Below are 15,969 nucleotides of genomic sequence, written 5' to 3' on the forward strand. Positions count from 1 at the left end.
CTCAACACTGTATTATCAATCAAGTGGAAATCCTCTTCAAAATACAAAAAGAATCAGCTCAATAGCTATCCCGCTCTCTCTGTACTCTGATGATATTCAATCAGAAGATGAAAATCATGGACTACCTAGGCCTCAATATATAGGCCACAAGTCCTCCAATTTCCTATAATAGATCCTTCTCCATGCAAGGAATACTTACTAGAAATATCCAAGCATCTGATAGTACACTGTCCCACATCTGATCTCAACTGGATCTCTGATAGAACTGACATGCAACAGTTATCCGTGAGTGAATCCTCAGTTATCTAAAATAATAGTCGTCACATGCATGTAAGCATTAACAAACTATATTTTATTATTTAACAGCTTGTTAAAATAATCTAACTGGACTTGACTACTTAGAATTAAGTCAACTGATTCTCTCATTATAGAACTCATACTTATTCCCTCAATCACCAGAGGAAATTAAGGATAAATTCCTCAATCAGTGGGACAACTAATGTGCATGCTCACAAAGACTTGAAATTAGAATTTCCTTAACTAATTAACTCAACTGAATTAATTAATTAATATTTCCAACTGCTGTTAAGACCAAAATTAATTTTACTTCCTATAGATAGACTAGGGACTATTATAAATAGGAAGGGACCCAGAAATGTTATTTTTAGAACTTTCTATTTTTAGCAGTTTCACCTCTCACCCAATGTGGCCAATGACCTCACTGGCCAAACTGCTATTTTAGACATGCTATTTTTAGCAGGTATATTTTTAGCACATTCTAAATTTAACATTTATTGATGCACATTTTTCAACACTCCCTCTCAACAAGAAAGGATTTATCTCAAACCCGATCCAATAACTCTGGAATATGCAACACATCTACCCGGTCCACTTGCTCCAACAACACTTGGAACAAAAACACTCCCAACTGACCTCTCCGTTGGGCTAGGAACATACTCTGATGTTGAAGCTCTACCTACTGTTGACAAGTGCTCCCTCTCTGACATCTGTGCTACTGTAACATCTCCATGCATCTCGTAGCATTGCACACCTCTCTGTGCCACCTAGCACTGTGCAAAACACTTGTGCCTCTCGCATTGCTGCAGCCTGCTAGCTATGTGCTGTCTTGGGATTCCCTACAATCTAGCTCTCTCTGCTACTCCATCCACATCTGTCTCTACCCAATCATTCAGTTCCTGCTACTCCACATCGGGGCTTTTGTAGCAAGGTCTCATCCAAGAGGTTGGGTACCTCAAGGATCTTGCCCCTCCTCCTTGGGATGATCACTCTATATTGCCCCACCTCCTACCTGGAGGTATGACTGCATGTGATCCCTCAGCCCACCTGGCTCGAAGTTTCCCCCTACTGGAGGTCTCTGCATGAGTAGATGTCTCTACTCGATCTACTCTTAGCTTCCCTTATTGTGGCTGCTCCACAACCTCCTGAAGCTGCTGCACCAATCGTGGCTCCTCCACAATCGTCTAAGACTTCTTCTGGCTCTGCATGTTGAGAGGTAATATACCCTCCCTCTCGACCACCAAGTCTCCATCAGTTGCCTTGCTGCTCAAGGCTTTGCATGCATCTTGAACCTCAAGAGCATACAGGTTCTTGACTTGTGAACCAATTTGCTTCACTTGTCTAGTGATGATGTGTTTAAGGAAAACCTTTCCCTTACTGAAGACTACATCATAGCCTCTATCTTCCAGCATCACGATCGACACTAATTTTCTCTTCAATCCTGGTACATACTTGACATTGGTCAAGGTAAGGCGAGCTCCATGCTCCCTCTGAAAAATAACTGTGCCTACACCTGAGACACTATACTTCTCATCATTACCCATCGCTATGAGTATCTGGAGATCTTTCTCCTCCAAAGTACTGAACAAACTCTTGTCGCCGGTCATGTGGAAAGAAGCTCCACTGTCAAGAAACCAACCATTTCCCACCATGGATGAAACCATGCATGCGAAGAGTGTGAAATCCAACTCAAACTGTGAAGCAAGTGCCTCACCTTCATATCCTTCCCCAGATCCCTTCTTGGATTTCCTCTGTGGACAATTTGCAGCATAATGGCCCACCTCATGACAATGAAAGCATCGCACTTTTGATTTGTCAACCTTCTTCCCATCATTGGAAGAAATGGATTCGGAAAGATAAACCTTTTCCTTCCCCTTCTTCGCCTTACTCGCTAAGGCACAGTTCTCCTCATCACGCATGGATGAAGAATTATCTCTAGTGCTCTGTCTGATCTCCTCCTGCATCAAATCTGACCATAGTCATTCCCAATATGGCAGTTTCTCCCTTCCATTCACCGAGTCTTGGTAGCTATGCCAGCTCTTAGGAAGGCCAAGGAGTGCTAGACTCACCATATCCTTATTCGATGTCACAACCCCTACACTTGCAAGCTCATCCCTGCATGTGATGAGCTTGGTCAGATACATAGAGATCATCTCATCCCTTTCACACTTGATCTTTTGATGTTTGTCCTTCAGTGCCAGCTTCCTCTGATCACTGCTATTCTGATATAAATCTTTCAATGTTTTCCACATTGCATGCGGAGTCTCCTTACCATGGAGGCTTGAGACAATGTGATATCGCACTCCCTCCAAGAGAATTCTCCTAGCTCTAGCCACACACTTCCTCCATTCCATCTGCTCAGTCTTGTCAGTAGGCTTAGGAATTTCTTCATCAATGAAATCCTTAAGGCCATTATCTTCCAAAACTACCTCCATGCGATCCTTCCAAGCTATATAGTTTGAGCAACCATCAAGGGCATACTCAAGCCTCAAACCATAGAATACCATCGATGAAATAGATGTGATAAGAACATGAGATCTATATCTCAAATAATAAACTTCGAATTTCTCCTACTAGTATATTGTTCTTGCTTGATCACCTATGCTCTGATACCATGTAGAAATTTCCCACCTGTAGATACCCCTGCTAATGCAACGTACTAAAGCAAAACACTTGATCTACTACTACAAACAATTTAGTGGAAGCATAATCGAATTCATGAGCAACATCAAGTAGAAACATGCATAACTAATCAAGAGAAATCAATCACACATAACACAGAATATATCACTGGGAAAGCACCAGCATAAAACCCCAACACTGTATTATCAATCAAGTGGAAATCCTCTTCAACATACAAAAAGAATCAGCTCAATAGCTATCCTGCTCTCTCTGTACTCTGATGATCTTTAATCAGAAGATGAAAATCATGGACTGCCTAGGCCTCAATATATAGGCCACAAGTCCTCCAATCTCCTATAATAGATCCTTCTCCATGCAAGGAATACTTACTAGAAATATCCAAGCATATGATAGTACACTGTCCCACATATGATCTCAACTGGGTCTCTGACAGAACTGACATGCAACAGTTATCCGTGAGTGAATCCTCAGTTATATAAAATAATAGTTGTCACATGCATGCAAGCATTAACAAACTATATTTTATTATTTTAACAACTTGTTAAAATAATCTAATTAGACTTGACTAGTTAGAACTAATTCAACTGATTCTCTCATTATAGAACTCATACTTATTCCCTCAATCACCGGAGGAAATTAAGGATAAATTCCTCAATCAGTGGGACAACTCATGTTCATGCTCACAAAGACTTCAAATTGAGTGTATTCTATACAAAAAGAGTGGATCCGATTCGATACCTATTCCTATCATATCATTTGAGTTAATGACTATTCATAATCACGTCTCGAATCATGATTCGAGATCACTGATCTCGATCATGATTTTAGATCAGGGAGGAATCTTCAAAACATTGTCTGAAACGATGCGGTAGTTTACATAATGGGTTTCGTGGATATGGATTATGACATCATTAGAATTTCCTTAACTAATTAACTCAACTGAATTAATTAATTAATATTTCCAACTGTTGTTAAGACCAAAATTAATTTTACTTCCTATAGATAGACTAGGGACTGCTATAAATAGGAAGGGACCCATAAATGCTATTTTTAGAACTTTCTATTTTTAGCAGTTTCACCTCTCACCCAATGTGGCCAATGACCTCACTGGCCAAACTGCTATTTTTAGACATGCTATTTTTAGTAGGTCTATTTTTAGCACATTCTAAATTTAACATTTCTTGTTGCACATTTTTCAACAGTGATTTCGAGGAGGCTCTGTCCAACTTAGGTATGGTTCTACACAAATGCATTGAAATGAACCTATCTCTCAGTCCCGAGAAATGTGAATTCTTGATGACTATATGGACCGTTCTAGGTCATTCAATATCTCAGCAAGAACTGCAGGTGGACCCAAACAAAATAGCTATCATCCAAAGGGTCCCACCTCCACAAAAGCAGAGAGATGTCAAAAGTTTCCTAGGGTTAGCTGGATACTACAGAAGTTTTATAAAAGACTTCAGCAAGTTGGCTTCTCCTTTATTTGGGTTATTGGCCATAGACTCTGAGTTTGTATGGTAAAAAAGCTATCAAGAGGCCCTCGACACCCTGAAGGACAAGTTAACCACTGCATCGATTCTCTGAGGCCCAAATTGGGCCCTTCTTTTTCATATTCATGCTGATGCCTCACACAAAGCCATAGGAGCAGCCCTAGGCTAGATAGATGAGAAATTTCCTTATGCCATTTACTTTATCAGTAAGAATCTGTCAAATGCCGAATTGAACTACACAATGACCAAAAAGGAGATCCTTGTTGTTGTGCATTCATTGAACAAATTTAGGCATTATATTACAGGCTATCAAACATTTGTACATACTGAAAATGCTGCAATCAAATATTTAATGAATATACCTGATGTGAAAGCCCAGATTATTAGATGGTTACTTTTATTACAACAGTTTGATCTAACTATTGTTGATAAGCCTAGCAAGGAAAATTTTGTTGCAGACTTTTTGTCCAGATTAACTTTACCTGTAGGTGAGGAGGGAATGGTTGATGATCAGTTACCAGATGAGCACTTATTCACCATCTCAATTCTCTCTCTATGGTTTGCTAACATAGAAAAATATTTTGTATTTTCACAGTTCCCACCGAATTTGTCCTTCAAAGAGAAAAGCAAGGTTATGAGGAAGAGCGCCCCCTTCACCTGGATTGGGGCCAACCTATTCAAACTTGGCCCAGATCAAATTCTGACATCCTTCTGACTCTTCATGATGGGCCTTGTGGAGGTCACTTTGCAGCAAAGAGGACAACATTTAAAGTGTTACAAGTTGGGTATTATTGGCCCACTTTTCATCGGGATGTGAAAATATATACTAGTTAGTGTGATCGGTGCCAAAGGATGGGAAAGCCTACTCCAAGAGATGAAACGCCTCTGTAACCTCAAGTGACTTTGAGCCATTTGACAAGTGGGGCATGGACTTCATTGGACCTATTGACACTCCTTCCAAAAAAAAGTAGTATATCATTGTGTGCACTGACTATTTGACGAAGTGGGCTCAAACTAAGGCAATTAAGGAAGCAACAGAGGAAAGGGTGGCCAAGTTCTTCAGGGAGAATGCATTTTACAAATTTGGGTACCACTGATCAAGGCAGTCAGTTTACCTCCAACATGATTGAAGACTTGCTCAGCCAACACAAGATAAAGCATAGGACCTCCACTCCCTATCACCCACAAGCTAATGGGCAAGTGGAGGTAACCAACAAAGCACTAGAGGACATCTTGACCAAAGTGGTTAACACCAGCTGGAAATATTGGGCAGATAGACAAGTTGAGGCCACCTAGGCCTATAATACCACCTAGAAGACCACCACTGGATTCACACCCTATGAGCTGGTCTATGGGGAAAAGGCCCTGATTCCATTGAATTTGAGTATAAAACATTGAGGATGGCAGCCAAAATAAATCTAGATCTCAGTAGTGCACAAAAAGAGAGGTTTCTCTAGTTGAATGGTTTAGATGAGTTCAAAATGCAGGCCCTCCTACACACAGAGGTAACTCAAATTCATAGGAAGATCTGGCATGATAAGAACATCAAGGATAAGAAATTTCAAGAAGGTGATTGGGCTTTGTTATATGATTCCAGATATAAAGACTTTAAGGGCAAGTTAAGGATAAGATGGTTAGGGCCTTATGTTATAGAGAATTGTCATGATAATGGTTCAGTGCAGATCAGAACCATAGATGTAGAGGTCATTCCTTTACTTGTTAATGGGCACAGACTAAAAGTTTACAAGAGGCCATTGTCAAAGCAAGAGTTCATTGATGGTATCAATAAAACAGTGATGGTGGTGGAGCAAGTTTCAGCTCCTGCCTCATCAAGTCACTAAGAAAAGAAAAAAGAAAAATAAGGACTCAGGTGAAAACCTCCATGAGGCGCTTGAGTCCCACTATTGGGCTAAAAACCTCTTGGGGTAGCCCAATGGTGTCAAAAAAAAAAAGAGAAATAAAAAGATCTCTAGGTGAAAACCTCTCTTGAGGCGCCCAGGGCAAGCAACTAGAATGAAAACCTCTTGGAGGCAGGCTAGTTGTTTTCCAAAAAAAAATGAAAAAGAGAAAAGAAAAAAATCATGAAAAATTGTTTACAGGTCAGCAGGAGGACGATCAGAGAGAAAAGGAGAATCAAAAGGGACCTATTCCACTCACATTTTTATTTTTCCATCCATTATCTTTCATCATTCCACCATTCCTTTCATTTCTTCACTCATTTGCCTTAGTTTGCAAGGGTACTGTGTTTTCTATAGGATTCCATGTAAACCTACAAGATCCCCTGAAAACCTACATGATGATCCTATAGGAATTACAGTGGCTTCGGAATCCTAAAATGAGTAACCCTAGGGAAAGGAAATGACCTTTGATTTCAAGAAAAAAAAAACCCTACATCATAACTTCATTACCATACCTCTCTCCACCATGATCACCCCTGCATCCATAAAATAAAAAAAATAAAAAAATCACAGTCTTCAAAAGAAAACACGGAGGAAAATGGAACAGGGAGCAGAAGGGAACATCGCTTGAGTGTACTTCTCTTTATTCACACTCCTAGACCTCCTCTTTATCCATGTCATCATCCTCAAAGTCCCAGCATAATAAATGATTAAAAATTATGAGGGAGAAGCAGCTACAGGACATCCTGTAGCAGCCTATCCCACAAAATAAAAATCATGAGTAGCAACAAGCTTCCAGCATGAAGATCCAAGGGCAGAAGAAGTTCCAAAGCAGTAGCAGCACCATCATCTTCAACACCAGGTACCTGCACATCAAGGGAATCATCAGAGGGCAATAAAAAACGAAGGAAAAATAACACCAACACACATCAAGCACCTCATGTCTTCAACAAATTGCAGCAAGGTATTAGCACCACAGGTAAGTATCTTGCTTCACTCTCTCATTTTCATTATGTAGTCAAAATATGTAAAGGTTGTGAGTGAGTTGGTTTATAAGCGAAAGGTGGCCAGTTAACTTGGCCACCTTCGTTTAGTCGACAAAGACAAAACAGTTGGTCCTCCCACATGTGGTAGCAGTCAAGTCAAAAAAAGAGGAGGACGAAGGCAGTTAAGGTTATGGATGCCTGAAGTCGGAGTTGATTACGAGGATAGGGGAATGATGAAGTGGTAGTGGGTACCAATGGTCCAAAAATAGAAAAAATTGTACCTCGACTGCCATCACACCACCTCACTCAACTCGACCATAATAGGAAATAATTGATGATCCCCATGCACCCATTCATTCATTTCCTCGAGGCTCACTCTAGAAAAATTGCTCTCATACCTAAGCAACCTATAGAAGAGAAAAATTTCATCTTTCTCCTACGCAGGACTTCCTACATGATCACACAGGACTTCCTAGAGGATTACACAGGAATCCTACAGGATACAGTCAGACAGTCTATAGGATTGGCTGAGAGCAGTTTCAGAAGGGAAAACGCAAGGGTTAGCTACAAAAAACACCATGAGGAGGTAGGCTTTGCATTTCCTTCCATTTTTCCAAGTGAATAGAACAGAAAAATCTCCTAGTTTGAGTGAATTTGATAGTTGTGTAAAGTAATTGTCTCCTCAAGTATTTCAGTCACATTTCCTCTCGCATTAAAATTTGTATCGACCATCACTGCTCCTCAAAATTCACCAAACAAAATGGCAGGGGGTTTAATAGAAGGGAGCCCATTAACACTGTGAGGATTCACCAACACCCTCCTGTGTTATAAATATTCACGAGGCATAATTGGATGGGATATTTTGAGAAATTGAGGGGGTATGATGATGAAGTGGCCTGAGATTTTTCTCTCTCCCTCATTCCACTAACCAGAACCCATGCCACTGTTATGGTGAGAGGTCTCTCCATAGAGCTCACCCCTGAATGCATAAGCAGAATTACCACACTTCCCCTAGGAGTGTCTTGGAGAAAGGAAGACAAGGGAGATAGCCAGACTACTAAGAAGACATTCTTTTTAGAGGGAGAGGAGCCCATTGAGGACAAGAATGGAGTAAGGAGAACAAGCCTACCATACCCCTAGAATGAGGTAAGCTACCACCTTATAAAATACATATCATGTGAAGGTAGGTATAGTGTGGTTTATGGTTATCACTTTAGGCTCCTTGAAGAATTGAGATTTGGAGTAGAAACACCTCCACACCACACGCTCAGCATACCATACTTCCTTCTGCAATCACTGATAGATACAAGCATAAAGGTGCAGGAGGGGAACCCCAATAGTTAGCCCACCATGGGTTAATTAGAATCATCACAGAAGATGCCCTCCAAAACCTCAAAATTCCTATCCAATGGGATATCTTCAGAGACATGCAGACAGATGAGGATATCAAAGCCCTCACATATGATATTAGCCCTGATGTTAGTGAAAAGGATGAAGAAGAAATAGAAACAGATGGAGAAGAAGCAGAGAGGGATGAAGAGGAGATAGATGAGGATGTAGAGGAAGAGAAAGAGAAAGAAGGTGATGAAGAAACATAGGAACATGTCAAGGAGGAAACTAATAAACAAGATGAGGATATAGAGGGAGAAGAAGAGGGGAAAGGCATAGGTAAAAAGGGCAATGGAAAAGAGGAGGCAGAAGACAAGGATGAGTCTCCTAGGGTGTCTCCAGAATCCACTGAGAGAGAGGCAGCAATTTCCCTCACTGCCCTTAGCACCCCTATCAAACAAAAACGCAAACCCCCTTATACTTCAGAACAAAGGAAAGCACAAGGATAAGGCAGGGAAAACCCCAAACTCCAACCAAGGTTCCCATTGTTATTGAGGACTCACCTAAACAACAGGAGAAGATGGCTCCTCCTATAAAAACTCAAGAAGAAGGATCCTCAGCACAAACCTCCCCTAAGTCTCCTATCACCTATGTGAGAAGACCTGTAACCAGGTCTACCTCATCCAAAGGAAAATACATCCTACAGGATACACAACAGGACCTACAGGAAGCAGAGGCGGTCCTACAGGAAACTCTACTAAACCTATAGGAAACTCAAAAATTGGATGAGGAAAGAAGTAAGTAGCCAGAAACAAAGAGAGAGGAGCCAGAGCTAAGGGAACCTAGTCCTCAACCTAACCTTGACTCCTACTACAGATTTATTGAGGGGGGCAAGGTCATTCCACAAAAATTTGCCATTCCATTATTCTTTGAGCTTGATAAAGAAAGAGCCAGAACTCATAGATGGATGCAGATTTCCAAGTCCAAGGGAGTGGAGGACATTGGTCACATGGAGGAGAAGCTCAAAGAGATGGGAAGGGAACTAAGTAGCTTGAGGGACAGAAAGGCCATCATGAAGACTTAGTTGGAGGCAGAAAATGCATGGTTCAAAGGACAATTGCAAGAAAGAGAGAATCAATTGGCATCCATGGCTAGTCTATCTTTGGAAGCAATCCAGTGTAGGATGCCAGCTAAGTCCTATGCACTATACCTTAAGGAACAGTGGTTGCAGTTCAAAATCAAGACCCTAGTACAAAGAGGCACCATGCCATTCCAAGATTATAGACAGTTCATTGATCTATGGGATCAAAGTACATTAGAGGATAAGGCTATGATGTCTGAGTTCTACTAGCATAACATGGCTTTGACAAATATGAATGTATGGGACCCTAAGGCAAAGCAAGGAGGTTTAAAATTGATGGCTTTGGCATCATGGATGAACCATGAGGAAGAAAGGGCTATAGAAATAAAGAGGATATTGGCAAGGGAAAAAACAGAGCCTCTTATGATCAGAGTTGAGCAGTCCAATCTAATGGTTGTCATTAGCACACATAATTTAATTGCAAATGATCCTCAACTTGCACCCAGGTATCTTGCTGCCCAATAGCAATCCTTACACATTTTGAGGACATGTTCATATTGTTAGGGGATGACAGCATGCAAGCTTTCCTAAGGAGATGGAAAAATTTTCTATACTATTTGAAGATCAGAGAGTACCACTCTCCTCAAAGGATGAGAGAAGCATTGAACATGACACCCATGTACAAGAAATCCATCCAAAGGCTCAAATTCAATTGGATTGGCTTGAGACTCAGTCCACCACTACTCTCGGGGATGTTAGAAGGAAGGAAGGAAGAAGAAGAAAGAAAGCAGTGGGAGGAGGTAGAAAAGAAGGCAAGATTCTATGCACAAGAAGAGGAAACCACAACAGAAGCATGGGATGTCAGGGAGGCCACTAGAGCTATGAAAGACATGGATATTGATTGAGTTGCTCAGAGGATGAGAAACACTTTCAATAGGGGGGTGATGATGAGCCTCATTATTGGGTAATTATATGGGCCTTAATTCACCTCCTAGCTATTCAGATCAACTCTTTTCACAATTTGTTACATGTTTTGATTATATTTTGTTTAATGAGATGATTTAAAGTGAGATATTATGCCTAGTTGACTAATATGCATTGAATGCAAGTTTGAAAGAGAAAATCAAGGAATTTTGGCAATACTAAGGTTTGAAACTCGAATGGGACAAGCAAGAGAGAGTGTAGGAGGTAAATCCTCCTCATTTACTCCCCCCACATTCGAATATTCCTCCATTAATCACACCAGATCGGAGTGCAATCAACCAAGTAATGAAGATCAAAAGGTAGCCGAGAAAGTGACAGACAAAGAGTTAGTTCATCTCTAGTTTGGGAGCTGATCCTCCCTAGATTTAAGGAAGTCATTGGGGACTTTATTTGTATAAGTAGAGAGGCCTAGAGCCTCATTAGGATTCAAACTTTTGGTGTAAAAACACTAGTTATTTTCGAGCTCCATACTTGTGGAAGACATTGATGTAATTTTTTTTTTGATAATGAAAATGAGATTTTTCTTGATCCATCACTGTGTTAACTCAGAGGGCTGAAGCTCTTGGTTTAGAGACCAACCCTAGCAGCAAAGGCTCCTCTTCTTGTATCTGTATGCTTGTCTTAGTTTCATAAGATTCATGGTTAAATTGTCCTTAGAAGTATTTCATTGCAAGTAATGAAAATTTGATTAGTTGTTTATTAGTTTGCTTCCATTTGTGCTTTACTTCAGTAGCAGGTTAGAAGGGATAAAAGGAGCACCAAAAACATATAGTTAGGTGTCTTGGCCTCACCTCTTCCCTCAGGGATCATGATTTGAGGAAAAGACCCTTATGCAGCCCCAAAAAGACAAATTTCCATTTTCTCATAAGATTTAGAGTTTACTGTACTTGAACCAGCATTTGATCAGTTTTTCAAGTGTAGGATTTAATTACCATCTCTTCCATCTTCAATCTTACAGTAGATCTCATCCATGATTCCATTTTATTCAAAAATTTTCCTCATGCATGAAGTAGACAGCTAGTTCATTAAATTTTGCTTTTCTAGCTTGTTAGAATTCTTCTTGTTTACATGACTTTTTGGAAATTATAAATGTTTGATGTAGAGCATGTGCTTAAGAAATTTAAAGAGATATCATAGTAGGCAACCACCTTCCAACTTCATCCATCCATAATCATTCCTTTCTTTCACCAAGATCTTCACCAACCTCATCATTTTACATAGAAATTCCTCCAATCATCTTGAGCAAATTCAACCATCTCCTAACCTTGGTTTTGAGTTCTGAGTGATCTTAGGAATTTTCTCACTCCATTCCACCCATCCACCACCTTCCCTAATCCTTCCATCACCTCCAGCAACCATCTTTTTTCTCTCGGTTGTATCCTGTAGAAATACAGGGAATCCTGTAGGTTTTTAGTACACCCTGTAGGTTTTCCTGTAGTGGTCTATTTTGAGGCCGAATTGAGGGAAAGCCTCTAGGAAGCCACACCAGGTCAACCAAGGGTCTCCAAAACTTTCCAACCATCTCCTAAACCTCCCACCCATCCACCAGCATCACTAAGCTACCTGCCATATCACCAAAAGAGATTAGGGTTTACACTTGATTTTCTAGAAAAAGAATAAAAGGAACAAAATGGATTTATTTCAGTCCTTTACATGCATAGTAGTGATGTTTGATGTCTTGAATTTCCATGCTTTAGATAGTAGCATTTCATACATTTTAGCTTGGCATTCTTGTAAAGCATATTTTCTCAACAGTTAGTTAGAGAATGGTGTGTTTTTAGCATAAGATTTCAGTGATTTTTCTTATTTTCAGTAGACAAGCTTTCTTTTAGAGTATATTTCTCTTTCTTTCATCAGCAATCAAGCTTCTTCTGAATCCATAGAAGTCTGGCTTGAAAACCTTAGTGGTCTCTCACTAGCTGAATAGTGACAAAAGGCAGAACCATCACTTTTACTTGTGTATACAACACTGTCACCTCCAAGTTTGTACGAACCCTACATTGATAAAGTAAAGCTAGTAGCTCCGGGAGTTGCAACATTCTTATTGCAATATTGGTGCTCATTAGTAACTGCACCTATTGATCTAAAAATGGGGCTCTTAGGCTTCTTTTCTAACTTACAAGAACCTCTCCCACTTCCAAAATTTAATTATTCCCAAGTTTTATTGATTAACCAATGAGGAATTAATAATATGCTTGACAATATAGTGTATGCTTATGGTTGTTTTAATTTTTTCAGGTGCTGTCAATTGTTTTGCTTAAACTGATATAAAGAAAATAGCAGCAATTAAAACAGCAGAGACAATGCAACAGTAAAACACACATAGAACAACAATATTAATTTGGAGTTCACCCAAAACTCTTGGGCTACGTCTCCATGAGCTCTAGTCAACTCGACTAGGCTCTCTGGGATTATGGTCTGAGTTCTTTTTACAAGCTCTTTGTCTCAACTCCACTGGTTTACACAGAATTCAGTGGGTTTAGAACACCATCTTCTCCCTGGCTTTGAAGCTCTGGGCTTTTTGACTCTAGCTCTTGCTCCGGCTCTTTAGCTCTGGCTTCTTTGGCTCTGTGCCGTGGCTTTCTGCAACCTTCGGCTCTCTGGCTTTTCACTTGAACTCCAAGTGACCCCAAAGGCTCCCTCAGCTACTCTGCGCAGTACCTTTTTGGCTCTCTTAGCCTCTTTTTTGCTTCTACCTTTTTGCTTTTTGCACCCCTGCTCTCAATTGAGCTCTTTCTTCTCTGGTTCGCCTTAGCTTCCTGCTTTGGCTTTGCTTTCTGCGCTCCTGTCTCAGCACTCTCTGCTTATTCTTCTCTTTTTCTGTCATCTGTGGCTTTAAGCCAATCGGCGTTGTCCATTCGTTTCCCCTCCTCGGGCTCTCTGGCTCCTGGCCTCTATTCGTTCGAATCCTCCTCTGAGCATTAGAAATCATTGCCAAACGCCTTCAAGGATGGTGGCCACCTGTTCTACAATGGAAGGGACCATCGTTGCATTGAAAAGCCCAAAAATAGCATTCTCACCTTACATAGGAAAATACACTAAACACGGGAAAAATCCGCAGAAACTCTTTCTTTCGGATTTCAAAAATCATCAACTCCGCCCTAGACTCCTATCCGGTCCGCCTGAAATCGCTATCGCAAGTCGCAATTGTCCATTCCGTGGTTTTCTTTTGTATTTATAAAAATACATTAAAAACATTAAAAATCCCATAGAGGACCTTATGGCGGACTTCCTATCGGGTCCGCCTGAAATCGCTATCGCAAGTTGCAATTGCCCGTTCCGTGGTTTTCTTTTGTATTTATAAAAATACATTAAAAACATTAAAAATCCCACAGAGGACCTTATGGCGAACTTCAAACAATTATGCAACAACATTTTCATACCCTTTCTGGTCCGGTTTCGTCGCATCGCATATATATATATATATATATATGTATATGTATATGTATATGTATATGTATATGTATATGTATATGTATATGTATATATATCTTCTTCATTGTACTGCTCCGACGTAATATTGTGATGCAATTGATTGCAATCGCATATCACATGGACTCGGGGTTTTATGCATATGGCATGGCCTATGCCAACGTCGATTGTGATCTGCCGATATTGGTGATCGCGATATCGCTTGTTGCAGGGTCCCGCCTTTGCCTCGTGGCATCGCTGATTGCGATCCACTGATATCGACAATCGCAATATCACTCGGCCCCGTCCTTTCCTTATGTTATATGCCTATTCCTGCCTCTTACCTAGTATTTCGGGGATCGGCAATCGGGGGTGCTTCCCCTTTCCGCTTAAGTCTGCCTTGGACCTCCTCCGATGCAATTTTCTTCATAAAGCCTTTTAGGCCGTTTTTTTGAAGATTTGCCTCTTTCTCCAAAGAACCAAGGGCATCTTCTTTTTGCCCTAACTTTTGCATCCTAAGTCCATTTTTGCCCATTCAAGTTGCAACAGATTTAGAATGAGACAATCTCTGCAATGGGGCTAGTTCCAGGAACTTCCTTGGACTTTTATTTTTCCTTAGTGAGGAACACTTAGAATTAGGAGTCTATCCAAAATCCATTTTGGCTCACGCCTTCCCACTAAAATAACTTTTGGTCTCCAAAAGACTGATATACTGATCTGAACAATAAATGAGACTGACTCACCCTCTTCTTTTAGCCTCCCTACAACTTGCCTTGCATAGTGCCTCTAACCAAAGTTTCTGACCACTTCCCTTCTTGGATGGGCTGGTCTTCTTGGGAAGAACTGTCTTCTTCTTTGCCTTCCTGCAGAACTCCTGCTTAGATGGTCATGGAAGGTAGTTTGAACTTCTCTACCTTGATCATTAATCCAAGGTGGCTCAAACAATTGTGAAGTACATTTTCTCTACAAAACTTTCATTTGTACCTATTTGACAAGTTGTCAACAACAACTGTTAACAACAATAGGAATACAGACAACAACTGGATGGACTAAACTCCTGCTTGAACAAAGAAATAGATTTCACATCTTGTGAACACCTCCATGTCTTACATCTGCATACAAATGATGGACTAGCCAACAAGTCCACAAAACAAGCCTTTAAAACAAATGACCCTTCAAGTCAAGCATGTAGAAAAAGACCATTAGGACTCTTTTTCAAAAGATGAAACACTTTATTATTATCTCCATCTTGGAGACCAAGTTAACTTCTTTCAAGTCAACATTACATGCATGTTTAAAGAAATCATCCCTTTAAGTTAATTACACATACATGTTCAAATACAAGGAGAACATCAACATCCCTGTGTTCATGCACATCATGCTTATGCATGCATTTCATCCTTCAACTTTCACTTAAGCACACTGTACTTTCGAAGCTGAAATGACATATAATGTTGCAGTAACAAAGTGAGCCTCCCACTTAATCTTTTCCATTCACCATCTTGGTAGAAACCTGCAACTTGCATCTCATCAACAAGATATGCCAATAGATGCATCAATATACATGCAATCCTTAATTGGAAAAGAACTCTAACCATTTCTTACCAATCTAGTTTAAAGATCTTTCCTTTGTTTGCATATCAACATCTATATGTGAATCATCTTGAGACACATCATTCATGGAAACTTCATTTCCATTTCTGTCATCTTCTCTTTCCACTTTGTTCAGCTTCTGTGGAAGCATTGTTGGATTCAAAGTCCAACACCTTTCAACAAGATGCCCTTGCTTATGGCAGTAAGTGCAACACATGTGCATCCTCTTGTCAGCATGATTTGCCTTTTCCAATGGA

This window comes from Pinus tabuliformis, chromosome 8, assembly GCF_031772625.1.
Source record: "Pinus tabuliformis cultivar Carrire ecotype Pingquan chromosome 8, CPIR1, whole genome shotgun sequence".
NCBI classification, from domain to species: domain Eukaryota; kingdom Viridiplantae; phylum Streptophyta; class Pinopsida; order Pinales; family Pinaceae; genus Pinus; species Pinus tabuliformis.